The sequence below is a fragment of the Bos javanicus genome, chromosome 9, assembly GCF_032452875.1.
Source record: "Bos javanicus breed banteng chromosome 9, ARS-OSU_banteng_1.0, whole genome shotgun sequence".
NCBI lineage: Eukaryota > Metazoa > Chordata > Mammalia > Artiodactyla > Bovidae > Bos > Bos javanicus.
Window position 1 is genome coordinate 99,361,678 of NC_083876.1, and position 26,049 is coordinate 99,387,726.

A 26,049-nucleotide genomic window follows, 5' to 3' on the forward strand; every position below is an offset into this window, starting at 1 on the left:
CTACAGTCCATGGGGTCGCAAAGAATTGGACATGACTGAACGACTTCACTCCATTTCTTCTTCTATGCCAGGGGGACCCACAACTACAATGTGATCAATGCTGATGACTGTTATGGGGGCTTCAGGTTATTTATTTGGGCTTCCCTGGTGGCTAAGTGGGTGAAGAGTCCACCTGCAATGCCGGAGACGCAGGAGACTCAGGTTCGATCCCTGGGTTGGGAAGATCCCTTGCAGAAGGGCACAGCAACCCACTCCAATATTCTTGCCTGGAAAATCCCATGGACAGAGGAGCCCGGCAGGCTGCAGTCCACAGCACTACAAAGAGTTGGACAACACTGAATTGACTGAGCATGCACGCATGCAGGGTTATTTATTTATTCGTCTTGCTACATACTAATGTTAATAATGACATTTTTCTTCTTGCCCTGACTGGAAAGAATGCTTACTAAGAAGAAAGAATAATGTGTATCTTTTTTCTTCTTGGTTTCTAGATGATCTTAAAACTGGTTTTCTTAAAATACAGAGGGCAATTAATGCTGTAAGGCATAGGGGAAGACCTTATATTTTATAGGGAATATTCATTTTTTGGGGGGTGGGGAGTCCATGCGTAACAATTTTTGGTTAGAGGTAAATTCTAGGAGGAAGACATCCTTGTTCCTGACTTAGAGCCACCAAGAGGAACACTTAAGTTTTTACCAAGGTTCCAGAGTTTTAATTGTGTGACTCATGGATTTCTGTGGTGCAATACTAGGCTTTCCAGTTCTGAACAGAATCCAACTTACAGTTCTTTACCAAAATCACTGAAGATGGTGGCTGCAGCCGTGAAATTAAAAGATGCTTACTCTTTGGAAGGAAAGTTATGACCAACCTAGACAGCATATTAAAAAGCAGAGACATTACTTTGACAGCAAAGATGTGTCTAGTCAAGGCTATGGTTTTTCCAGTGGTCATGTGTAGATGTGAGAGTTGGACTGTGAAGAAAGCTGAGTGCCAAAGAATTGATGCTTTTGAACTGTGGTGTTGGAGAAGACTCTTGAGGGTCCCTTGGACTGCAAGGAGATCCAACCAGTCCATCCTAAAGGAAATCAGTCCTGAATATTCGTTGGAAGGACTGATATTGAAGCTGAAACTCCAATACTTTGGCCACCTGATGTGAAGGACTGACTCATTTGAAAAGACCCCGATGCTGGGAAAGATTGAAGGCGGGAGAAGGTGATGACAGAGGATGAGACGGTTGGATGGCATCACCGACTCAATGCACGTGAGTCTGAGTGAACTCCAGCAGTTGGTGATGGAGGGGGAGGCCTGGCGTGCTGCAGTCCATGGGGTCACAAAGAGTTGGACATGCCTGAGCAGCTGAACTGAACTGAACTGAAGCATTTGGGAAATGAAAGGATTCCTGACTCCAGGAATATTCTTGTTCTTCAGTTGCTAAGTTGCGTCCGACTTTGTGACCCCATGGACTGCAACACACCAGTCTTCCCTGTCCTCCACTATCTCCTGGAGCTTACCCAAACTCATGTCCATTGAGTCTGTGATGCCATCCAGCCATCTCATCCTCTGCCACTCCCTTTTCCTCCTGCCTTCAATCTTTCCCAGCATCAGGGTCTTTTCCAGTGAGTTGGCTCTTTGGATCAGGTGGCCAAAGTACTGGCACTTCAGCTTCAGCAAGAGTCTTTATAATGGTTATTCAAGGTTGATTTCCTTTATGAATGACTGGCTTGATCTCCTTGCACCTACCTTGGAATCCCTCCAGGAATATCGGGAACATGCAGACGGTTTCCTCTTCTCTCCAGATGGCTGTGGCCTGGGTCTTCCCTTCCTGGACAAATCTGGAATCTTTGGGTAGATTTGTGTGGGGTGAACATCTCAAATCCCAGCTGTGGGTTTAGACATGGTCCTTCTAAAAGACAAAGTATGAAAGGTATTTATTAAAATTATTCTTGGTTTTGTTTTGTGAAATATGCCTTTTTAAAATTGCAGTACTTCATGTGAATTATGTATAAGCAGTGGCCTTGCAAAAAGCACTATACTTACAGCACGTGATTTATTATCATTGAGAAACCCCAAGACATGGCCTTATTAATATAACATCAAGTTAAGGGTGCAGGTCTGATGTGTTTTTGGATTAAAAACTGCAGGACCTGGGCTTCCAAACATCGATGGAAGCTTTGATGCCTCATTAAGCAAACTCCATTGAGCACTTGCTTTCTATTTTCTAGCAAAGCGACTTTCTGTTGAACTGATACAATTTTGCTTTTCTCCATCCCCCTTAGCAACTTATTCTACTGATAACAGTATGGCTGACTTTTCAATGGGAATATCCTCCATTTTTGTGTGGTTTAATTGCAATTCATGCTTGTGAATTTTTGCATCTGTCTTCTGAATGAGAGTCCCAGACTAAACGTGGATTCAGATGAGGTTCTAATTCTTCTATGGACAAAAGATTCTTTAGCGAGTCTGGCTGTGAGGGAGGGGTGAAAATGTGATCTATTCGGTGGTGCTTTTATTGCTACTGCTCACGTAGCCTCCCAGCTGATGTTGCTGGTGTCATAAACAGTATTCATTAGTGGGAACCACCACTGAAGTCAGGGCTCAGCTGTACGTGTTGTTGGCTGTATTAATTCAACATGGTTAGATATATTTTTCCCCCAAAGGAACTTAATTCCCATCATCACATGTCTTTGTCTTATAGGGAAAGTTTGCAGACCTCTGCAAATTCCATAACCAAACTCTCCCTGTGCTCTCTGATGAATAGTAATTACATTTTTGTGGGATGGCAACAGATAACTTGTGAGAATTCAGGTTAATTATTTTTTTTTTTTCTGCTGTGTTCTAGAATAACACCAGAGTTATAATAACTACACAACCTTTTTATGTGAGAAGTCTTTCGAGATTCAAAATTGGCAACAATAAAATAAACTATCTTCTTTTTAGCAGTAATTGTGGAGATAATTGTACAGTAAAGAGGTACCATAACAGGATTGCCAGGTCATCACTACAGTCCTGCCTGCTGCCGTCTTGTTCTTGGTTTCCATTTTGGTATTGATGATGCTAATAACACAGCTTCATTTTGTTCCCCTTCTATATGATAATCTCTAAGACTCGAATGCCTAAAACCAGGCCTACTGGGTTGTCACAAAGCTCCAGGAATGACGTTTTATCCCACTATTATAATTTGTTTTCAGGAAGCATATTTTTAATTATTTGCATGAATAATGTCATTATGTATTCATGACAATACAATTCTGATAATTAATTTACATGATGGAAATTTCTTAATGATTTTGATGTCAGTGTTAATAGCAACATCTGATAGTGGATCTGGGGATGTTGACATAAATTTAACTTTTAATATATAATTGCCAGCACTATTGGCAGGATGAAATTACTTTGTAAGAAAAGAAAAAAATACCCATGGGGAAGAATTTCAATGAAGAAGAAAGTGAACCTTTTCTGGGGTTTATGGGTCAGAACGAAATATATGCACTTAAATGTGACAAATGACTTACTTGGACACAGACTGGTGAAAAGTGACCTGTCGCAAACTTGTAGCTTCTATAAAAGGAGCTTGCTGTGAAAATACTATGAATTGGTGGAAGAAGGGGCTTTTGCAGCCGCTTTGTTGGTTTGATTCCGTAATTTTTTCTGTAAGCATCTTTTGAAATGTTATTACCTTTCGTGTTCTACTTTTGTATTTTGTCTTTGATTGTTACTTTGAAGTTTACTTAAAATTTAATAGGGAAAATGATAGTCTCTTGTTATTTTAACTTACAGAACATAAACCATTGTGCATATCCATGAAAGGTCTGTCTCATTCTTTTCAGTTGGTCAGTTAAGTGGTAGAGGTGTCAAATCCATCATAAGAGAGTAGGCCCTATTGATTCTATTATCTCCTCTTCAGGAAATGACACTCTTGAATTTACACAGTGGGAGGGAATTTCACAGTCTCAGAGTCTTCATCTTATGGTTGAGAACTGTGATCAGCAAATGGACCTTTCACACATATTTTTATATATAGAAATATATATGTATATGTAATATATATAACATATACATGGACAGTGACTGCAGCCACGAAATTAAAACACGCTTGCTCCTGTGACAAGCCTAGACAGCATATTTAAAAGCAGACATCACTTTGCCAATAAAGGTCCATTGTCAAAGCTATGGTTTTTCCTGTTGTCATGTACAGATGTGAGAGTTGGACCATAAAGAAGGCTGAGCTCTGAAGAATTGATGCTTTTAAACTGTGGTGTTGGAGAAGACTCTTGAGAGGCCCTTGGACAGCAAAGAGATCAAACCAGTCAATCCTAAAGGAAATCAACCCTGAATATTCATTGGAAGGACTGATGCTGAACCTGAAGCTCCAATACTTTGGCCACCTGATGCGAAGAGCTGACTCGTTGGAAGAGACCCCGATGCTGGGAAAGATTGAGGGCAGGAGGAGAAGGAGGTGACAGAGAATTAGATAATTGGATGGCATCATCGACTCAGTGAACATGAGTTTGAGCAAACTCCGAGAGATAGTGAAGGATAGGGAAGCCTGTTGTGCTGCAGTCTAGGGGTTGGCAAAGAGTCAGACATGACTGAGCAACTGAACAACAGCAATAAAATATAAGGGAATATAGTATGCATATATTTTATATATATATATATACACTCATAGATGTGTATGCGTGTGTGTGTTTCCAGTTTACAAATATTGGAATTTCATAGCTCTGCTACTTTTAGGTGAAAAACACCCTAAAATTTGCAATGACCAGGACCTTGGTCCTTGTCTAATGGTGCCCTTTATCTGGGCTGCCCCTTCTCCTGAAAAGGAAGGCGCCGTCTTCCCTCCTGTGGCCTTCGTGCCCTGTGAGAGTCTCAGCATTACATCACAGATGACGTCCTGCTCTCTTCCGTTCATTTGAAGTAACTACACAGGGTTCTTAAGTTCTTAGTAGAAATTAGTCTTCAAGATCCCTTGACTCTTGAATAAGGTGAGAGTGGGAAAGTAATGAAAACATTCCAGGCTTAATTTGCATTTGGCCTTTGAAATGCCGTATATGGCTTCCATCTGCTTCCATGGAAGAAGCCATCATGCCACGTGTATTCGATAGCTGGGTTATTTCGGATCATCCGGAATGTGGAAAGGGAGAGGGAAATATCCACCAGCAGATAGCAGATACTTTTTGCTTCCCTTACATTCCCCATGTCCTTGCCATCGATGTCACCCATTAATTAGCTCTGAGCTTAACTGGTTTCAGTTCTTTGTGTCTGGACAGTGGTTTTCCTGGCCACTGATTAATGTGTAGTCCACGTGAAATGCAGATTCAGTCATCCTACAGCCAAATGCTAAACAACTGCTCACCTGGACCCCCTGCCTCCTCCCTCGACTGCTCATCAAAAGCAGAAAGCATTCACTCTCGCCTTCTTTGCCTCTGTATCCTTCTCCCATTTTCATTTCTAGGAAATAAACAGAAAAAAGGAGGATGGTGAAAAGGTTGAAAAATACAGAAGAAGGACGAACCAATAGAGTTCAGGCTGCGCTACTGAGCTGGTTCTGCAAATTTGATTTTAATAAATATTTTGAGAATGTACATTTTGATTATTGGGCTTAAAAAATCCTTGGCAGCTATTTATAATTTAAACATGATTTTGAATGCATGCATGCCAAACGACTCTTTGTGACTCCATGGACTGTAGCCCACCAGGCTCCTCTGGCATTCTCCAGACAAGAATACTGGAGTGGGTTTCCATGCCCTCCTCCAGGGAATCTTCCCAACCCAGGATTGAACCCAAGTCTCTGCATGGGCAGGCAGGCTCTTTACCACTAGCGCCACTGGGAAGCCCATGATTTTAAATGTTCCTGCACAAAAACTGCATTTTATGTGATTTGTCAGAGTTTACTAGTAAGTGTGAAATCACCTCCTATGAGCATTGTTGTAACAGAATTGATCTTGATGATTGTAAAATACAGTCCTCTGGTACACTAAATACACTATACACTAAATAATTCAGGGAAAAATGTTTAATTGACACTTAACTTTTCAACATTGTCATGCTACATTTTAACTCTTGCACTTTGCTGATCTAATTGCTTTGAAAAATGTATTATGCTTGTGGGATAGTGTATAGCTCTTTCTTATATAAAAAACGTAGAAATACACTTTGGCTAAATTATGAATCATGTATTCAAAATAACAGTGGACATTTTTGCTTTGGAGTTTCATATACATGCCATTTGCAATTGCTTACATATGTTACAATCCCTTGCATTTAAATAGCTCATTATGTAAATACATATTTAGGAAATTCTTGGATATTTATTTTCATGGAAACTTTCACTCAGTCACTGAACGAAAATGATGCCTTGATGTTGACTGCTGTATTAAATATCTAGTGAAAAAAAATTAAAGTCTAAATCAATCACATTTAACTTTTGAAATTAAGAAATAATAATAGTGCTCATACTTTGAATTAATGTAGTAGTTGTTGTTCAGTTGCTCAGTCATGTCCGACTCTTTGCCACCCTGTGGACTGCAGCACGCCAGGCTTCCCTGTCCTTCACCATCTCCTGGAGCTTGCTCAAACTCATGTCCATCAAGTCGGTGATGCCATCCAACCATCTCGTCCTCTGTTGCCCCCTTCTCCTCCTGCTCTGAGTCTTTCTCAGCATCGGGGTCTTTTCTAATGGGTTGGCTCTTCGCATCAGGTGGCCAGAGTATTGGATCAGCAGATCCTACTGGATCAGAAGTATGGTGCTGGTCCCCAGGTGATCACCCTCAGCTTTGCTCATCTTTCATCAGGCGGTAGAAACCTCGGCAGAAGAAGAGTTGATTATGCTTATGGGCTGTCCAATGTCTGTGCCTCAGACGACTTTAGTTCTGAGTCTGTGTGTGGCCTGGCCCACTTGAAAGCCCAGAACCCACCAACAACCCTGGTAAGCTGAGGCCAGTAGCTTGCTCTGCAGATCACTGCTAATCCTGTATTGAGGCAAGTGAGGTGTCACTCACGCATTCTTGAGAACTGCCTGCTTTTGTGTTGGATTTGTTTGTGTTACCAGACCTGCTGCAGGGTGACACCAGCTTTGGGAAGTCCAGCTGCTGACTCAGAATCAGAGGGGGACTGGACAAGGAGCAGGTCAAGGGGATGTTAGCAATGGATGGGGAGAACAGCTTCCGTGCCCAGGGCTAGACTTGGGTCCAGGAAGCTGGAGCTCTTGTTGTGTAAGCATCACAGCTCAGCCTCTGAGAGCCTTGATTCTCTTATCAACAGAACAAGGGGAGGATGAAAAGCTCTCCTGAGTTCTTTGGCATTCCGACATTCTCTGATTTTAAGTCTTCTGGATAAACTGTGATTGTCCAAAGTAAATTATAACCACAGGAAGGGGTGGAAATGGAAATAGCCCACTCTAAGACCACTCTAGAAAAGATGCACTGGAAAGAAAGATGGAGGGAGCATGAGGGACATTATAAAGGTACTGGTGTTCAGAGAAGAGGGGCCTTTTGCTCTGGGGACTCAAAGATAATAATTGTTTATCAGAAAGCTAAAAGACTCGAGTGAGATGATCTGTGTAAAAAGCTCACATAGCAAATGCTCAAAAATGGTACCTGGGGTTATCATCTCTTATTTTGCAGAAGAAGAGGGAAGTGTTCCACTTTAAAAATGACAGGTCCCCTGCGTGCGCGCGCGCACACACACACACACACACACACACTCTGCACTCCCCTTGCCCCAGTCTGGCTTCTCAGGCACATGTATGTGTTAATAATTGATAGCTTCTACAGGAAACCTTCATGCCTTATTAAACAGGTGTATTTGATAGTATATTTAATACAAATATTTAACTTTGTTTTAACTCTCCTGTGCTCTTGATTAGTATATTCCAGTTGCCCTAAAATTCAACCAGATTGCAGACCAAGACATTTGAGTCACCAGAACAACCTCCAGTACCTCACTTGTGTACCCATGTTTTTTGGCAGCGAAGAGTGCTGAGATCCAGCAATCAAGGTGTTATGACTTGGTGTCTGGAAGTGTGCAGACAAGGAGAACAATTAATAGAACTGGATAAGAGAATCAGAAGAATTTTCATCCCCAAAGAATAGAAAAGGAAAATTTAATTTTTGGTTGAGGTTTCCATTATGTTGGAAAACTGGCCACATTTCCAGCCCCAATTCAGTGACTTGTCAGCTGGTAGAAGGGTGGGGTTGCCTGTGTGTGGAGGTGTAGCCTGGGCAATGAGACCTAAGAAAAGGGCTAACTTGCTTCTCCCCAATCTTCACACGTCTTCAGTCAACTCAAGGACTAAGTCTTCTTCAATGCAAAGGCTATGTTGGAGAATAATGGAATTGCTTGAATTGCTCAAAAATAAGAAAGCTTCCCCAGATTACTGCTTCTTGTCTTTCTTTCCTCTGGGTCCCTCTGGGTCCCTCTGGCCTTACCATCAAACTTAGGAATGTGGTCCTCACCCCTCGCCTCCCATTTACCCCTTACCTCCTGGGCCTCTGGCTTTCACTTGCATCTTCCTGGGTCTCCCCCGCACCTTCAGGACTTCCCATTGGCCACGTTATGTCTTGTCTCCTCACCTCCCCACGTTCCTCTGTCACACTTGACAGGTGCAATCCTTCATTCTTAGATTTCTCTGGATCCTTAAGTTCTTGACCTCAGACAGTCACCCTCTTCTCTGCCTACATCACACCCTGTGCACCTCTGATCTGCAGGGACTTGTTATCCTGAGTTTCGTGTTTCCTTATCCATTCTTTAATCTCTTTGTGATCTCAGCCAATTCCTAGACCTCCGACTCTCCCAGCTCTCCAACTAGCTTTGCTCTTTCTACTTTATGCAAACTCCAAATCTATATTTTAAGTTTCCTAAGCGGTATGAGATGTGCTACTATCATACCAACACTACAGTGACAATGGAAATGAAACTTTAAGAAAAAGTTTGATGGACCTTCCAGCAAAAGAGTACTTAGAACTTTAAAAGTAGCTCCACGTGGCCAGTGGGGAGAAGGACTTGCCAGAGACAGCCAGCTGAGTGCTCTGAGAGGTGGGCACAGACCTCGGAGCCTTGCCCTTGGGCCCCTCTTCCCTTTTTCCAGAAATTATATCTCCCTTGATAATGTTCATTCCTTAAGCTCAGCCTCTGTACAGAGGACTCACACAGTTGCTGCTCAACACGTCGCTGACATGAGTCTCAGTTCTATAGAAGTAGCTGGACATCTGGGCTCTGTTCTCCTGGCATTTCGCATCCAACATATCACAAATGAAACTCATTCTGTTCCTCTCCCAGATTTTATTTCTTCTCAATACTTGGGCGAGTGACCTCCTAATAATTATAACTTCCCAGGTTTGAAGCCTGAAATGCATCTCTTTTTACTGTCGTGTAATCTGTCCTGTATGTGACATTATGGCTGGGTTTTTTTCAGGTTTTCCCTCTATAAGACTCCTTTTTACCATTTTCTGTGTCACCCTCTGGGTTGATGCCCTTGGGTGGATTAGATGATCACACAGACTGTTCTCTCTCTCTTGCTCATTTCCACAGGAGAAGTAGAAATCGCTGCTCTCCTCACCCTGGGCTTAGCATGTGACTTAATCAGACGAAGGATATTGACAGGTCTGATCCGCTCTGTGCTCACACAGTTGTGCTTGTGCTCTTGTGTGTCTGTTGGTGTGCACACAGAGGAAGGCAAGTGTTAGTCCCCTGGTCCTAGGAGAGTGATGGAAGCCAGAGGGAAGCCCAGATCATGGACCCCCGGCCAACTATAGATCTCATTTAATTTTTAACTCGACTGTACTGGCAGCTCAGTTCAGTCACTCAGTCCTGTCCGACTCTTTGTGACCCCATGAATCACAGCACACCAGGCCACCCTGTCCATCACCAATGCCTAGAGCTCACTCAAACTCATGTGCATCGAGTCAGTGATGCCATTCAGCCATCTCATCCTCTGTCGTTCCCTTCTCCTCCTGCCCCCAATCCCTTCCAGCATCAGAGTCTTTTCCAATGAGTCAACTCTGAACATGAGGTGGCCAAAGTATTGGAGTTGCAGCTGTAGCATCAGTCCTTCCAAAGAACACCCAGGACTGATCTCCTTTAGAATGGACTGGTTGGATCTCCTTGCAGTCCAAGGGGCTCTCAAGAGTCTTCTCCAACACCACAGTTCAAAAGCATCAATTCTTCGGCGCTCAGCTTTCTTCACAGTCCAACTCTCACATCCATACATGACTACTGGAAAAACCATAGCCTTGACTAGATGGACTTTTGTTGGCAAAGTAATGTCTCTGTTTTTGAATATGTTATCTAAGTTGGTCATAAATTTCCTTCCAAGGAGTAAGCGTCTTTTAATTTCATGGCTGCAATCACCATCTGCAGTGATTTTGGAGCCCCCCAAAACAAAGTCAGCCACTGTTTCCACTGTTTCCCCATCTATTTCCCATGAAGTGATGGGACCGGATGCCATGATCTTCATTTTCTGAATGTTGAGCTTTAAGCCAACTTTTTCACTCTCCTCTTTCACCTTCGTCAAGAGGCTCTTTAGTTCCTCTTCACTTTCTGCCATAAGGGTGGTGTCATCTGCATATCTGAGGCTATTGATATTTCTCCCAGCAATCTTGATTCCAGTTTGTGCTTCTTCCAGCTCAGCATTTCTCATGATGTACTCTGAATAGAAGTTAAATAAGCAGGGTGACAATATACAGCCTTGATGGACTTCTATTCCTATTTCGAACCAGTCTGTTGTTCCATGTCCAGTTCTAACTGTTGCTTTCTGACCTGCATACAGATTTCTCAAGAGGCAGGTCAGGTGGTCTGGTATTCCCATCTCTTTCAGAATTTTCCACAGTTTATTGGGATCCACACAGTCAAAGACTTTGGCATAGTCAATAAAGCAGAAATAGATGTTTTTCTGGAACTCTCTTGCTTTTTCCATGATCCAGCGGATGTTGGCAATTTGATCTCTGGTTCCTCTGCCTTTTCTAAAACCAGCTTGAACATCTGGAAGTTCATGGTTCATGTATTGCTGAAGCCCGGCTTGGAGAATTTTGAGCATTACTTTACTAGTGTGTGAGATGAGTGCAATTGTGTGTTAGTTTGAGCATTCTTTGGCATTGCCTTTCTTTGGGATTGGAATGAAAACTGACCTTTTCCAGTCCTGTGGCCACTGCTGAGTTTTCCAAATTTGCTGGCATATTGAGTGTAGCACTTTCACAGCATCATCTTTTAGGATTTGAAATAGCTCAACTGGATTTCCATCACCTCCACTAGCTTTGTTCGTAGTGATGCTTTCTAAGGCCCACTTGACTTCACATTCCAGGATGTCTGGCTCTAGGTGAGTGATCACATCATCCTGATTATCTTGGTCATGAAGATCTTTTTTGTACAGTTCTTCTGTGTATTCTTGACACCTCTTCTTAATATCTTCTGCTTGTATTAGGTCCATACCATTTCTGTCCTTTATCGAGCCCATCTTTGCATGAAATGTTCCCTTGGTATCTCTAATTTTCTTGAAGCGATCTCTAGTCTTTCCCATTCTGTTGCTTTCCTCTATTTCTTTGCATCGATCACTGAGGAAGGCTTTCTTATCTCTTCTTTCTATTCTTTGGAACTCTGCATTCAGATGCTTATATCTTTCCTTTTCTCCTTTGCATTTCACTTCTCTTCTTTTCACAGCTATTTATAAGGCCTCCCCAGACAGCCGTTTTGCTTTTTTGCATTTCTTTTCCATGGGGATGGTCTTGATCCCTGTCTCCTCTACAATGTCACTTACCTCCGTCCATAGTTCATCAGGCACTCTATCAGATCTAGTCCCTTAAATCTATTTCTCACTTGTATAATCATAAGAGATTTGATTTAGCTCATACCTGAATGGTCTAGTGGTTTTCCCTACTTTCTTCAATTTCAGTCTGAATTTGGCAATAAGGAGTTCATGATCTGAGCCACAGTCATCTCCCAGTCTTGTTTTTGCTGACTGTATAGAGCTTCTCCATCTTTGGCTCAAAGAATATAATCAATCTGATTTTGTTGTTGACCATCTGGTGAAGTCCATGTGTAGAGTCTTCTCTTGTGTTGTTGGAAGAGGGTGTTTCCAAGAGACCAGTGCGTTCTCTTGGCAAAACTCTATTAGCCTTTGCCCCGCTTCATTCCATATTCCAAGGCCAAATTTGCCTGTTACTCCAGGTGTTTCTTGACTTCCTACTTTTGCATTCCAGTCCCCTATAATGAAAAGGACATCTTTTTTGGTTGTTAGTTCTAAAAGGTCTTGTAGGTCTTCATAGAACCATTCAACTTCAGCTTATTCAGTGTTACTGGTTGGGGCATAGACTTGGATTACTGTGATAGTGAATGGTTTGCCTTGGAAACGAACAGAGATCATTCTGTCATTTTTGAGATTGCATCTAAGTACTGCATTTCAGACTCTTTTGTTGACCATGATGGCTACTCCATTTCTTCTAAGGGATTCCTACCTGCAGTAGTAGATATAATGGTCATCTGAGTTAAATTCACCCATTCCAGTTCATTTTAGTTCACTGATCCCTAGAATGTCGACGTTCACGCTTGCCATCTCTTGTTTGACCACTTCCAATTTACCTTGATTCATGGACCTAACATTCCAGGTTCCTATGTAATATTGCTCTTTCAGCATCAGACCTTGCTTCTATCACCAGTCACATTCACAGCTGGGTATTGTTTTTGCTTTGGCTCCATCCCTTCATTCTTTCTGGAGTTATTTCTCCACTGATCTCCAGTAGCATATTGAGCACCTACTGACTTGGGGAGTTCTTCTTTCAGTATCCTATCATTTTGCCTTTTCATACTGTTCATGGGGTTCTCAAGGCAAGAATACTGAAGTGGTTTGCCATTCCCTTCTCCAGTGGACCACATTCTGTCAGACCTCTCCACCATGACCTGCCCGTCTTTGGTGGCCCCACACGGCATGGCTTAGTTTCATTGAGTTAGACAAGGCTGTGGTCCTAGTGCGATTAGATTGACTAGTTTTCTGTGCTTATGGTTTCAGTGTGTCTGCCCTCTGATGCCCTCTCACAACACCTACTGTCACTCCATGTTCAAGGTCAGGAGGGGTGGCGATGAGGAGATACCACTCATCCAAGGTAAGGAGCAGTGGCTGCGCTTTGCTGGAGCAGCCGTGAAGAGATACCCCATGTTCAAGGTAAGAGAAACCTACAGATATGTGACCTAAATAAAGGCTTCTTGCTGCTATTAATTTTCAGGGTGTTTTTTATGCAACGTTATTGCAGCCGTAGCGAGCTGGTCATACCTCCGTTTCTAGTCTAACCACCCCTGCTTGTAATTCTGGTTTCTCTCTGTCTCTACTCCACCCTCTCCTGCACACTTTGTGGACTGCTATTCTCAAAGCACAATTGTAGCCATAACTTCCAGGAGCAGTTCCGCTACTGTCGGTGGCTCCCTATGACTTCCTGTGTGGTCCACTTCCACAGATGGTCAGCGAGACCCCTGCTCAATATGGCTCATCCTCCACTTGAGGGGCCAGCTGACTCTCTGTTTCTGTGCTTAGATTACAGTCTAACTAAAGTGCTGGCACACCCCAAATGCACTCAGAGTTTCTGCTTGCCATGTCTTTGCTCATACTATTTCATCCGCTTGGTTCATCTGCCTCATCTTTTTTTGCCAAATTTCAAAACCCTAAATACCTTTCAAGATACATCCTTGATACTATCTCTCCATGAATCCTTTACCATTCTTTCAGCATCATGTAGTATTATGATATTTCCCTCCTTTCAACACCGTTCAATTTTTTGTAAATTCATGACACTTTTTTTTTTGTCTTCTTCCTGTTTTCCCATCAGTCTCACTCTGTTCTCCCCAAACACTCTTGAATACTTGAATTTATGCTTATTTTCTCTCTGTGTTTTCTGTAGTTTGAAAGTCAGTACATTACAAAGTAAGGTCACAACTTTTATCTGAATTGAGTTGAAAAAAATATACCTCCCCTAGTGACCCCAAACATCACTTGCAGTCCCAGAATAGAATTACGAATTGTTTTGTTTGTGGGGAAGGTACCATAGGTTGTATTATGGAGAAGAAAATGGCAATCCACTCCAGTATTGTTGCCTGGAGAATTCCATGAACAGAGGAACAGTGGGCTGCAGTCCATGGGGTTGCAAAGAGTTGGACACAGCTAACTGACTAACACCATATGCCGTTAAGTGAGTAATTCTGGGCCTGGAGCACTTCCCTTCTGGAGGAAGCTTAGCACAGTCACAGGTCTGCATCTCAGGAATGCTAGGAGTTGGGCAGAGAGAAAGTGGGGACTTGGTGGTGTAGAATGATAAGCTTTTGTCTACTCTGCCATGACCCTCCAGACCACCGCTCACTCCAGGGATGGGAGCAGCAGTTTCTATGAAATTAGAAATTATCTCCAGATCAAAGTAGATTCCTTGCAAAACTGTGTCCATTCATTTGATTAATCTATTTTTTGCTTATTACCACTTTTCTACTTTTGGTCCAGGAGTCAAAATGTATCATAATTTTAATCCAAGTATTTTGAGATCCCAGGAATCCAATGAAAACATGAAACTCGTGATGCATTTTAGCATTGGACTGTATCATGCCTTACCATGTCCCTTAGCACTTCTAAAGGAGAAAGTCTCACCCAGAATTAGGGGTCATGGGAATAAAAATAGGTGTTCCACTGAAGGTAGTGGTTTGAACCGCCGAGAATCAACGACTTATCTTTAGAAAATCTAAACCGCTCCTCCTGTCTTCCATGGACTGGGAAATACCTATGGTAAGATTTGTTGAAGATATTTAGGCTGTTAATGACATCTGGAACACTTTTCTGGATTAGACGATCAGTATCTTTTGTTCGTACCAAAGACCAGCAGAACATATGATGGGAGCATACTACTTCCTTACCCAGGAATCGAGCCGGGGTCTCCTGCATTGCAGGCAGTTTCGTTACCAACTGAACTATCAGGGAAGCCCTTACTTATCTGCAGGAAGACTTAAAACTTGACCATATTTTAGGAAATTCCCTTAAACTCAGAAAATTGGAGTAAATGAAGGGGAATTGAGGTCAGGTTGGCACAAGAGAAGCTGAAATTCTTGACTCAAGTGTCCATGGCCACTGGCCTCTGCCCTGATTCACCACAGCCGACCAAGTGCTGTCTTGATTCAGGATCCAATTTCATTCTTCACCAGAGGTTCATTTCATGCAATGCCTGAGTTAGAGGCAGACATTCTGAAATCCAAAGAGGGCTAACCAAATCACTGTGGCTTATTCTTATATGCTCTAGAAAAAGTCAGGTTTATAAATGACCAGTTTTATAACTGTTCACTGATTATTCTGCCCACTATGTCAGATTTGGTTATTGTGCAAAAAAAAAAAATGCCTGTTTCTATTTTTTAGACTCACCAGCCATGCTCAATAGCAGAAAGCTGTCAAGTGGTTGGATATGTGTGTTTCTATATAGAAATGCTTAGCTCATTAAGTTGTGTCTTTCTGTAGTACATTGTGACTTTAAGCAATCTTCGCTAATGTGTATATAGTGTTAGTCATTTAGTCCTGTCCGACTCTTTACGACCCTATGGACTGTAGCCCACCAGGCTCCTCTGTCCATGAGATTCTCCAGGCAAGAATGCTTGCGAGTATTCACTCCTTTCTCCAGGGGATCTTCCCGCCCCAGGGATCAAACCTGGATTTCTTGCACTGCAGGCAGATTATTTACCATCTGAGCCACCAGGGAGGCCCCAGTATATATATGCAAATATATATATGTAAATATATACATATAATGTACACATATATGCCTACACATATGTGCATACTTACACACACTTGGGAGTACATCAATATGTCACTTTATATTTTTATCACGGTTATTTGTAAATAGGAAATGAAGTTAGAATCCTTGAAATTATAATGGCAAGCACACAAAGACACAGTTGCTGGCACAGAATTCAATTAACAGATAGCAATCATCCTTGGTGACTGTGTGAGGTAGAAATATACAGGCATGCTAATAAGTAGTATCTTAAAGCCACCACATTTATCAGCTAGCAGCCAGACATGGGCACAAGTGTGGGCAGACAGCACTGCTCTAGGATATTTAATAAAAACCAGCTCTCTCCATTTAAGGATTTGTGTTTAATCATTCAGCAACATCCCGGCTGGGACGCTTTTCAAATGGAACTGCTTTGGTCTGAAAACGCAAGGAGTTGAGAGGGATGGGGAGGCGGGAATAGCAGTTTAAAAATCATCAATCGGCGTTTATATTTTTAATGTTTTTCCTTGTCATTTCCTGACCTTTGAGCTACTTTGTGTGCATCTGCTGGGTGCATCATCGCTTTATCTAAGGAAACCTACAGAAGGCATTCATTAATACAGAATAACCAGCTGAGTGACTGTAAAAAACATTTTCCCTAGAAGCTGCTTAGTATGGCTTACAGCTATATTGTTCTTGAATTTCAGTTAGAGATGAGCACATTGGCTGCTCAGAAACTGGAGGCTGTTATATTTTATTTTTTCATATATGTGGATATCTTTCTATAGTAGGTCAAAGGAATTCTTTAAGTGTCTTTCAAGATGTTTTGTTGTGAGTACAAGCAAAGAGCAAAGAAAGGTTACCATACTATATGATGGGGAATGGTCTCGCTTTCCAGGAGAGTGTGGATTTATCAAAAGAATGTGACCCCCTAGTGTTCAACAGAAAGGAAAACTGTCTTATATTGAAGGAAATCAGAAGCCATGTTTATGACTGCCAAAATTACAATCCTCACCACACAGAAATGGTTCAAGAACAGCAAATCTGTTGACATCTGGGTCATGCATTTTGCCTGGAGGTATAATGTCATATTTGCTGCAGGCTAGTGCCTGGGGGAACCTGAGTGCTTAGCAGATGGCTTTGCTGGGAGAACATCGTCTATATTTGGTTCCTTGAATCAATCAAACCTTCTGGAAAGCTCTCCGTTCTTCAAAGCAGAGAGGTAAGAGAGGAGAGGGAAGATGAGAGTAAAAGCACTAGCTTTGCTGTAGGAACAGCTAGAGGAAGCGGAAACATATTCTACTTTAACTGTGTTTTTCAAGCACTCGGGTCTTTTTGACTATTTCTCCTTTAAGGCTCAAGATTTTATTTTTTCAAAGTAAAAACAGTGAAAACAAAAAGCAAGTGGAAGTTGTGGTGGAGTCCAGACATTTAATACTTTAAGCTTTTGGAATTTTGAGCTCACAGACTTGCTAGAGATAGGAAAATGGCACCATTAGTTTAGGACTGAACAATTGTGTGAGATTTAAGTGCTAAGTTGATCAAGAGCCAAATTCTGGGAGTCAAGAGGACGCTGTTTGTCCTGTGGTGTTTGGTGGCCATGCTTTACTGTATGGCCTGAAGTGTTGTCCTGGGATATTTCTCTGTCTAGAAAGTCATCTCAGAAACATGGTCATCAAGGAAATGGGTCATCTCCACGGGGAGACCAGCCATGCAGGGCTGACAGCTTATCCCATCTTCTGTCGAGTAAGTGTGGTTGTATGAACCCAGATTCACTTCACTGATGTCTAGAAAATTCACTGCATCCAAATTTGGAGAAAATGGATATGTTTAATTCTACATTTTTACAGAGTTTTTACAGAATCCCTTAGATTTTCCATTTATAATTTCACAGAGTAGAAACACTGTCAGTAGAGTCTAAGTTTTGTTTTTATTTGTTGTTCAGTAGCTAAGTTGCACCATACTCTTTGTGACCCCATGGACTGTGGCTTCCCTGTCCTTAACCATCTCCTGGAGTGTGCTCAGATTCATGTCCACTGAGTCGGTAATGCTATCTAACAGTTTCATCCTCTACTGTCCTCTTTTCCTCCTGTCTGCAATCTTTCCAGCATCAGGGTCTTTTCCAATGAGTTTTTGCATTAGCTGGCCAAAGTATTGGAGCTTCAGCCTCAGCATCATTCCTTCTGATGAATATTCACTGTAAATGCTGTAGCCATTGAACTGGTGAATTCGAGTGTTTGTATGTGAGGTGAGTCTTGAGAAATTTTATAGAAAATGGATGAGTCCCCACAGATTCTTTTCCATTTAGTCAATGTTTGTGAATTTTAATTATGTCAATAATTACCTATTTCCTACAAGTTTTGTTGCAATGGAGCATTTACAAAATTCCTGTGATCCTTGAAAAAAATAACAACTGATATGGTCTTCTAAGTGCATATAAATGATGCATTAGGTTACAGAAAGTTCATAATATAGAAACAAATAAGTGAATTCTTATGAAAGAATTAGGCTCAGCTTAAGGAAAACAGTGTTTTCAAATTTAATGTTGCAGGTGGTTGTCAATATTAAAATCAATACCAAAGACTGCTCTTGGTTGTGTTAGGAAATTTTAAGCTTGACTTATCTGTCTCATGCATGCTTGGTTTGAGGTGCTCATATACAGCTCTGAATGGATAAATTCTGTGAGAATGAATTAGTTTACCCCCCACACACAAAGAAATACTGTAACTGATTAGACCAATAATCCAGACACCCTGCTTATCTGCCTAGAAAGTGGTTTCAACATTTTTTAAATATAAAATACGTGGTTTTCTGAGATGGCACATATCTCAAATTTTTGAGGATTAATTATAATTCTGTTTTAAAATGTTTGGATGGTTACAATGATAGGATTTGTGGGGGATATAGAAAGACAAGTGCAGGCATTGCTATGAACTCAAGGAGTTTTGTAACCTAGCTGAAGTCATGGAATGGGTGTTCGTGACACAACATTTCAAGACAAAATGTAGTTAAGTGATAGCCTTTTGTACTGAACGTTCCGTCCTGTGGAAACTCAGCACAAAGGAGCTTGAATAAGAGAGGGACGCACTAGGCCACGTGGGCAGCGCTGGGTGCAGGTCTTCATCGTACTCGCCCCACACTCAGACAGCCACAGTGTGGGTTTAGGCAAATTTTTCTTGGTCCTTTAAAAAAGCATTTCAATATTTCCAGTTCTTAGGCTGTGTGCTAAGTCACTTCAGCTGTGTCTGACTCCTTGCAATCGTACGGACTGTAGCCTGCCAGGCTCCTCTGTCCATGGGATTCTCCAAGCAAGAATAATGCAGTGGGCTGCCATGCCATCCTTCAGGGGATCTTCCTGACCCAGGGACTGAAACCAAGTCTCACGTCTCCTGCACTGGCAGGCAGGTTCTCTACCACTAGCACCACCTGGGAAGCCCAGTTCTTAGATTATCAGTGTTCAATTTGACCGAATTTGCCCCTTTACGTTTCAAGGCTGCTTCTGCTCCTAAGTTGCTTCAGTCGTGTCCAACTCTGTGCCACCCCATGGGCAGCAGCCCACCAGACTCCTCTGTCCAGGGAATTCTCCAGGCAGGAACACTGCAGTGGGTTGCCATTTTCTTCTCCAGATTTTTTCAAGGAGTGTCCCCTAATTCTATTATGGTAGAACAGAGACTGGTGGATGAATGAATCATGCACTCTATCCATATATTTCAAGATCCTCTAGATCCCAAACATCTTTTTATATTCTTAAAAGTCCAGGTGAAGGAAAAGCACTGCACAGCCCACTGAGAGAGCTTCTCATGGGATTCTGTGCAACAAGACTTTCAGCTTGGCTTTGTCTGTGGCACTCTATTGCTTGAAGTCCAGAGTCAGGATAGGGAGGAACGAAAGAGGCTCTGAAGTCAAGTGCAGCATTGGGAGCCTTAGGAAGCGACTGGGGTGATTGAGCACCAACAAGGAAGAGGGAACGACATGGGCATCCGTGGGAAAGTAGTATCACCAGTGCTGGAATTTCTCGAGGAAATGGGTGTAATTGTAGAGAGGCAAGTGAAAAATTGTTGGTGTCTTCCTGGTGCAAGACAGTGGGAGCCTACAATAACGACAGTGGCCATGGGAAGGGAATGCAGAGTTAAAGGCGAGAAAAATGAAAGCGAACTTTAAGGAGCTTGGTAATCGCCATGGGGGGTGAGGGAGCAGAGGAGTCCAGATAAATCATGCTTAGAGAATAAAAGAGAATGAAGCCAAATAAGCTAACTGAGGATTTGGTGATGCCAAGGTCAGTGCTGAAGTCCAAAGATAGTCATTTCAGTAAAGCGCTGAGGAAGAAGCAAGCAGGCGGTAAGAAATTGGGGGGCAGGAGTGTTCAAAAAGAAGCTTGACCTTGAAAGAAAAAAGAAAAGGGGAGTAGCAGGATCCAAATAAGTTTGTTTCCCCCCCCCCCCCCCCCGCCAATGTACTTAAGCTTATTTGCAGGCAGTGGGAAAAGGGACACCGATAGAGAAAAGAGGGAAGATGCAAGAGCATCTGTGATTACCAGAGCAAGGTCCCGGAGATAACAGTTCGGTTGAGAGTTGGGCCATGGCCAGGAGGACAAGCCCCGCTCCTCTCAATCAGCCTCTGCTCCACTGATAACGCGAGAGGCTCATCATGTAGTCTGTCCTGAGTTCCCGCTTCCTGCTCTATACATCAGGGGTAAAAATGCCTACACAGCAAAACCTAATTAAAATTAATTGCAAAAGGGGATGAAATGTGCTTAGTGGAGTCTGAATAGCTGGTACATGGAAAGTGATGAGAATGAGGACAAAGCTATAAAGGAGAGTGGTTAAAATGTAATGTGTCCTCGACATGGACTGATTCTTGTGGAATCAGAGACAGAGCATATATTATCTGGCATCAGTCTCAACTTCCTTTTCTACTTACCGTTATCCCAGCATCTTAACATCCTGGATTCTGGACCTCCTTCTAAACAGCTTATGCAGTCAGGACTTAGCTCTTGAGTGTGGCCAGGGCTGAGAGCAGGGGTCAAGATGTACCTGGGTGTGTGGTATCCACAAACAGAAGAAGAGCTTGATACCAAAAGTGTGCTCTGAGCGAAGTTTCAAATGCAAATGGACAGAAGAGAAGAGGGAGACAAAGGGGCTGCAATCAACCCTCTCTCTAGGGAGATCGCGATGGGTGGGTAAGTAGAGCCAATCTTCCCTAGAGTGCCTGAGGCTTGGCCTACAGGCCAGGAGGGAGCTGATCCAGGTACTGAACCAGTCTGAACAGAGACGTTAGTGTGGGTGTCAGCCTCCTTCTGACTGTCAAATAGTTTCCAATTAATCAAGTGGCCGAAGATGTTGCAAGAAGCCAAGTCCAAAACAAATCAAAAACTTGATGATGAATAACTAAGAGGGCACCAGCTCAATATTGCAAGGTGTATGCAAATTCAACCATTACTTAAAGTTGTTGTTTAGTCACTCAGTTGTGTCTATAACTCTTTTGCAACCCTATGGACTGTAGCCTGCCAGGCTCTTCTATTCATGAGATTTCCCAGGCAAGAATACAGGAGCGGGTTGCCATGTCCTTCTGCAGGAGATCTTCCTGACCCAGGGATTGAATCCGCATCTCCTGCATTGCAGGCAGATTATTTACCACTGAGCCACCTGGGGTTGAAAGGTAGCAGCCTGAGAGACCAGCGAGTGTGCTCCTAGCTTTGGGCATGCCCGGTGATTTCCTTCACTGGGTACTCCTAGTCACCCTTTCCTACCTGCTCAGGTGCTATTTCTTAGTCCTGACTTCTCCAGAACTTTATTTCTCCCTCTCCAAAGCCCTCACAGCTCTTCAGTCGTATCTCTGAAAACATCTGTCCCAGGGATGTCCGTGAGACCCTGTCTGTCGTCACCCCTGTGTGCTCCCAGGGACGACAAAGTTGTCACTGATCAGCCTGTTCAGTTTACACTGCATGTAGCGAATCTGCAACACCAGTCTATCAGCATGGTGAAGCTGCTTTAGTCCTCACTTTACTGCCAGATTATGCAGTTGAATCCTAGAGCTGAATTCTAGAATTTTCCATAGCCAACACATGGTAAGGTCAGATGTATATATACAGGGATAACGCATTTACCCTAAAACCAGATATTCTTCATTTATATAAGAAGTCCTTCAATTGGACCATTAGAGATTATCAGCTAAATTATCCAAAGTCTTCTCTCCAGGCAAGAGTACCGGAGTGGGTAAGCCATTCCCTTCTCCAAGGGATCTTCCTGACTCAGGGATTGAACCCAAGTTACCTGCGTTGGCAAGCGGATTCCTCACCACTGAGCCACAAGGGAAGCCCCATTCATCACCTCTGGTCAACTACCTTGAGCTGAAGCTGCTTGCTTCTGGTCACAATTATGATAATACATGCAAAGCCTGCCTAGCGGGGCCTGCAGACCCACCAGTGACTCTTCTTCCCAGACGTTCATTCTCAACAGCCAGCATTTCATTATTTGTTTACACTCTCTGTTGTTCCAATCAGATTGAAGTCATTGTCATGGAACACACATGGCAGCAATAATGAGGGAGATGACCCTTTGCACCCAGCTTTCTACAGAGAAGCACAAGGAGCCCGTGACAAACCTCTCTGTAATCGTGTCTTTTCATCTCTTTCCATCTTCTAGATCACTCATCATTTTTCTTCTTCTTGACTTTCCTAGATTTTTCCCGGCTGTTTATTCTTGGCTCCTAACTTTCCAAATAACAGCTACTCTCACATTTGCTCGGTCCAAGGTGCTCTGTTAAGTGCTAAACATGCATGGCCTTCTTTAAACCTTAAAATTACCTTGTGATATGAATAGTGGGTTCTGTTGTGTGCACTTTAAAGGTGAGAAAATGAAAACCAGAGAAATGGATGCTCTTTCCTGAGGTCACACAGAATAAGAGGAGAACAACTCTTCCTGTTGACCTTGTCACACTGCACATCGTAACGTGGAGAGTTAGTACCCACAGAGAGGGTACATTTCAAAGGCGGTGGCAGAACACCTTATGGGAGTCAGAACAACTGAACACCTGCTGGACTGGATAAATCACAAGCTGGAATCAAGATTGCTGGGAGAAATATCAGCAATCTCAGATATGCAGATGATATCACCCTAATACAGAAAGCAAAGAGGAACTAAAGAGCTTCTTGATGAAGGTGGAAGTGGAGTGAAAAGGCAGGTTTAAAACTCAACACTCATAAAACTAAGATCATGGTATCTAGTCCCATCACTTCATGGCAAATAGATGGGGAAAAATGGAAGCAGTGGCAGATTTTATTTTCTTGGGCTTCAGAATCACTCTGAGTGGTGACTGCAGCCATAAATTAAAAGACTCTTGCTCCTTGGAAGAAAAACTATGACAAATTTAGACAGAGTATTAAAAAGCAGAGACATTACTCCACCTACAAATGTCCATATAGTCAAAGCTATGATCTTTCCAATAGTCATTCACGAATGTGAGAGCTAGACCATAAAGAAGGCTGAGCTCTGAAGAATTGATGCTTTCAAACTGGTGCTTCAGAAGACTCTTGAGAGTCCCTTGGACCAAAGGAGATCAAACCAGTCAATCCTAAAGGAAATCAACTCTGAATATTCATTGGAAGGACTTGTGCTGAAGCTGAAGATGAAGCTTCAGTACTTTGGCTACCTGATGTGAAGAGATGACTCAATGGAAAAGACCCTGATGCTGGGAAAGACTAAAGGCAGGGGAGGTGGGCAACAGAGGATGAGATGGTTGGATGGCATCATCAACTCAGTGGACATGAGTTTAAGTAAACTCAGGAGAGAATGAAGGGCAGGGAAGCCTGGCGTGCTACAGTCTGGGAGGTCATGACTGAACAACAACATCTCAGCCAGGAGTTTCAGGACTCCATGGGTGAGCGTGAATTGCAATCCCAGTCAAGTCTGAGAGACAGGCTTCAGGAAAAGCTACAGACACCTTTGTAGGACATCCCCTGCTTTCAAACAACCTCTGCTGCTGCTGCTGCTAAGTCGCTTCAGTCGTGTCCGACTCTGTGCGAGCCCATAAATGGCAGCCCACCAGGCTCCCCTGTCCCCGGGATTCTCCAGGCAAGAACACTGGAGTGGGTTGCCATTTCCTTCTCCTCAGGGAAGATTTTATGAAAGTTGCACTTCCAAGGCATTCTTAGAAAGGCGTGTGAGCCATGCTTCGTTGGAAAGACACCATCCTGCTTATCAAGAACTTTGTTTGAAATACACAACTGGAAATTTGGGGATTTTCATGGCAATTTTCTAGACCTTAATAATATTGTTCACAAGTCAAATACTCTGCCACGGTTATTGGATTTAAGTGAAATACCAAAATGCCTACTGCCTTTCAAAGACCATAATTAGATTGGACTGACAAAAGAAATGGCCTTTTGTTGAGTATTGCCTTTAGAGAAAAAGGTTTCTACAATTTGCTTTTGTCCTGTAGGAGAGAGGCTAGGGATTCTTCATTATCGAATAAACATAACTGAATGGCCTTCGTGTTAGTTACTCTAATAGTGCTTTAAACCAGTGGTATGAAGTGAGAACAGTGTGTGTTGTACAGGAGCAACGACATGATGCCAAGCGGCATTCAGGCTCCCAGTAGCTCTGCTGGAGATGCTGGGGAGGGAGGTTGTTATACTAGCCTCTTTGTGGTTGATTTAAAGAATATAGTGGTTTACTGATCACTGAGGACGTCTGGGTCCATTTACTGATACTATAAAGTCATTAAAAAAAAATTCTTGGTTTTTTTGATCATGGCAGCTCATTCAGCCTCCCTAACTGTGTTTCTGTGTTTTGGAAGGGAAGCAAGCTCATACAACACCACTGCAACGATACTACTGTGGTTGAATAATAGCAGTATTTGGGGTCTCGAGGATACGTCATCTGGAAATGAAACTTGGGTTTTCACTAGATCGAATGCCTATTTGCCTCCCAGGTTACTCTGCCAAGAATTCCTTCAACTATATGGGGAGGAGCTGTCAAGCTGGGCCTTACATTCCCCAATAAAGTCACGTTTCTGCCGTTCACATCATTTCCACAGCATACAATGGGTGGCTTATTCGATTATGTGGACAGGAAGATTAGAGAAGGGGCGACGGAAAGGGAATAGAGTGAGCTGGTTTTGTTGGTGGCGGCTTTTCATCCTCGGGGGAAAGCAGTTCAGCCTCCCTGAACCCTTTGTCTCAAGGGCATTCCTGCCACCTTCTCCTCGGAGCCTTGCTGCCCGCTGCCAGCTCTCTGCGGCTCTGAGTCCCTCCCCAGGACCCGGCTGCAGCTCCCCAGTTCCTGTGTTTGTGATATCACAGAGCTCTGCTCCCCAGAAGCCCTGAATGGTGTCTTTGTAACAGCCTGTGGGATGTTTAAGATGCTAAGAGGACCACATTACTAAAGAATGTCTTTAAAGGCAGGAAAATGAAGTGACCAATAAAAAAGGAATCTTCACAAGTTCCTATTGTATCTTTTAAAAAGAAGGGCTGGTGTATTTAGGCCTAACTCCTCCAGGCCTAGGGGAAGTTGCCAGCCCCCAGACACCCCCCCCCACCCCGCCTCCCCACCCCTTTGCGCGAGAGCCAAGCTGGAATCTAGTCCAAATTAATGACTGTGTTTCTAAGTAGAGGCGAAGCAAGTAAACCGCAGCTGTGAGTCTCAGTTCACCCGGGATTTCTGTTTCAAACTCAGCCAGAGTAGAGTCTCTGAAATTATTTGATTTGGGAACAGGATAAAAAATTGATAATATCTGATTTGTAGATTAGCCCTGAAGGGGGAACTACTAATTTCAAATATCATTCATCTTCCTTTTTATCTGGTCTCTTCAAGCTGTAATGAAATTAACTTGAGGGCCAAGTCCAGCTTGAGGAAACCTCAGAGGAGTTTGCACATCGAACTGGTAAATTAATCTCTGAACAGCCCACAGCTCAGCATTTATTTAGTCAATATCCAGTGAATAATAAAGGTTGAAAGCACATTTTTTGAAATCCGTCCATTGATTCATTGACATATTTTCAGTCTAGGCTACACCTTGAGATTGGTTTCTCATTTCCAAAATCATGAATTTTCATCCTAATTGCCGTTTATTTTTCCCTGATTAGAACTGGAACTATTCAAGCAAATGTATTTACAAGTTAAACTTAACAGATTGATTTGGAAGGAGAATTAGAACAGGGCTCAGGAGGCAAGAAATATGCTCAGTTCAATGGAGGAGTTTATCATGGAGTGCTCCCAAAGAGTTATGCAATTAATATAATACAGATATTATACAACAAACAGAGACATAAGCTTTTAAAATTGTGCATAAAAATGGGATTTCAGAATCTGAAGATCATTAC

The 26,049-nt window shown here is 42.7% G+C and overlaps 1 long non-coding RNA gene across 1 annotated transcript; it reads right to left on the reverse strand.

The window, feature by feature from the left end:
* Positions 1 to 340: 340 nt before the first annotated feature.
* LOC133254278 (uncharacterized) lies at positions 341 to 5,439 on the reverse strand. The gene is made up of 2 exons (XR_009738631.1): positions 5,357 to 5,439; positions 341 to 1,903 (listed from the first exon to the last, which is right to left on the reverse strand). It is a non-coding gene; the product is annotated as an uncharacterized LOC133254278 (long non-coding RNA).
* Between the last annotated feature and the right edge of the window lie 20,610 nt (positions 5,440 to 26,049).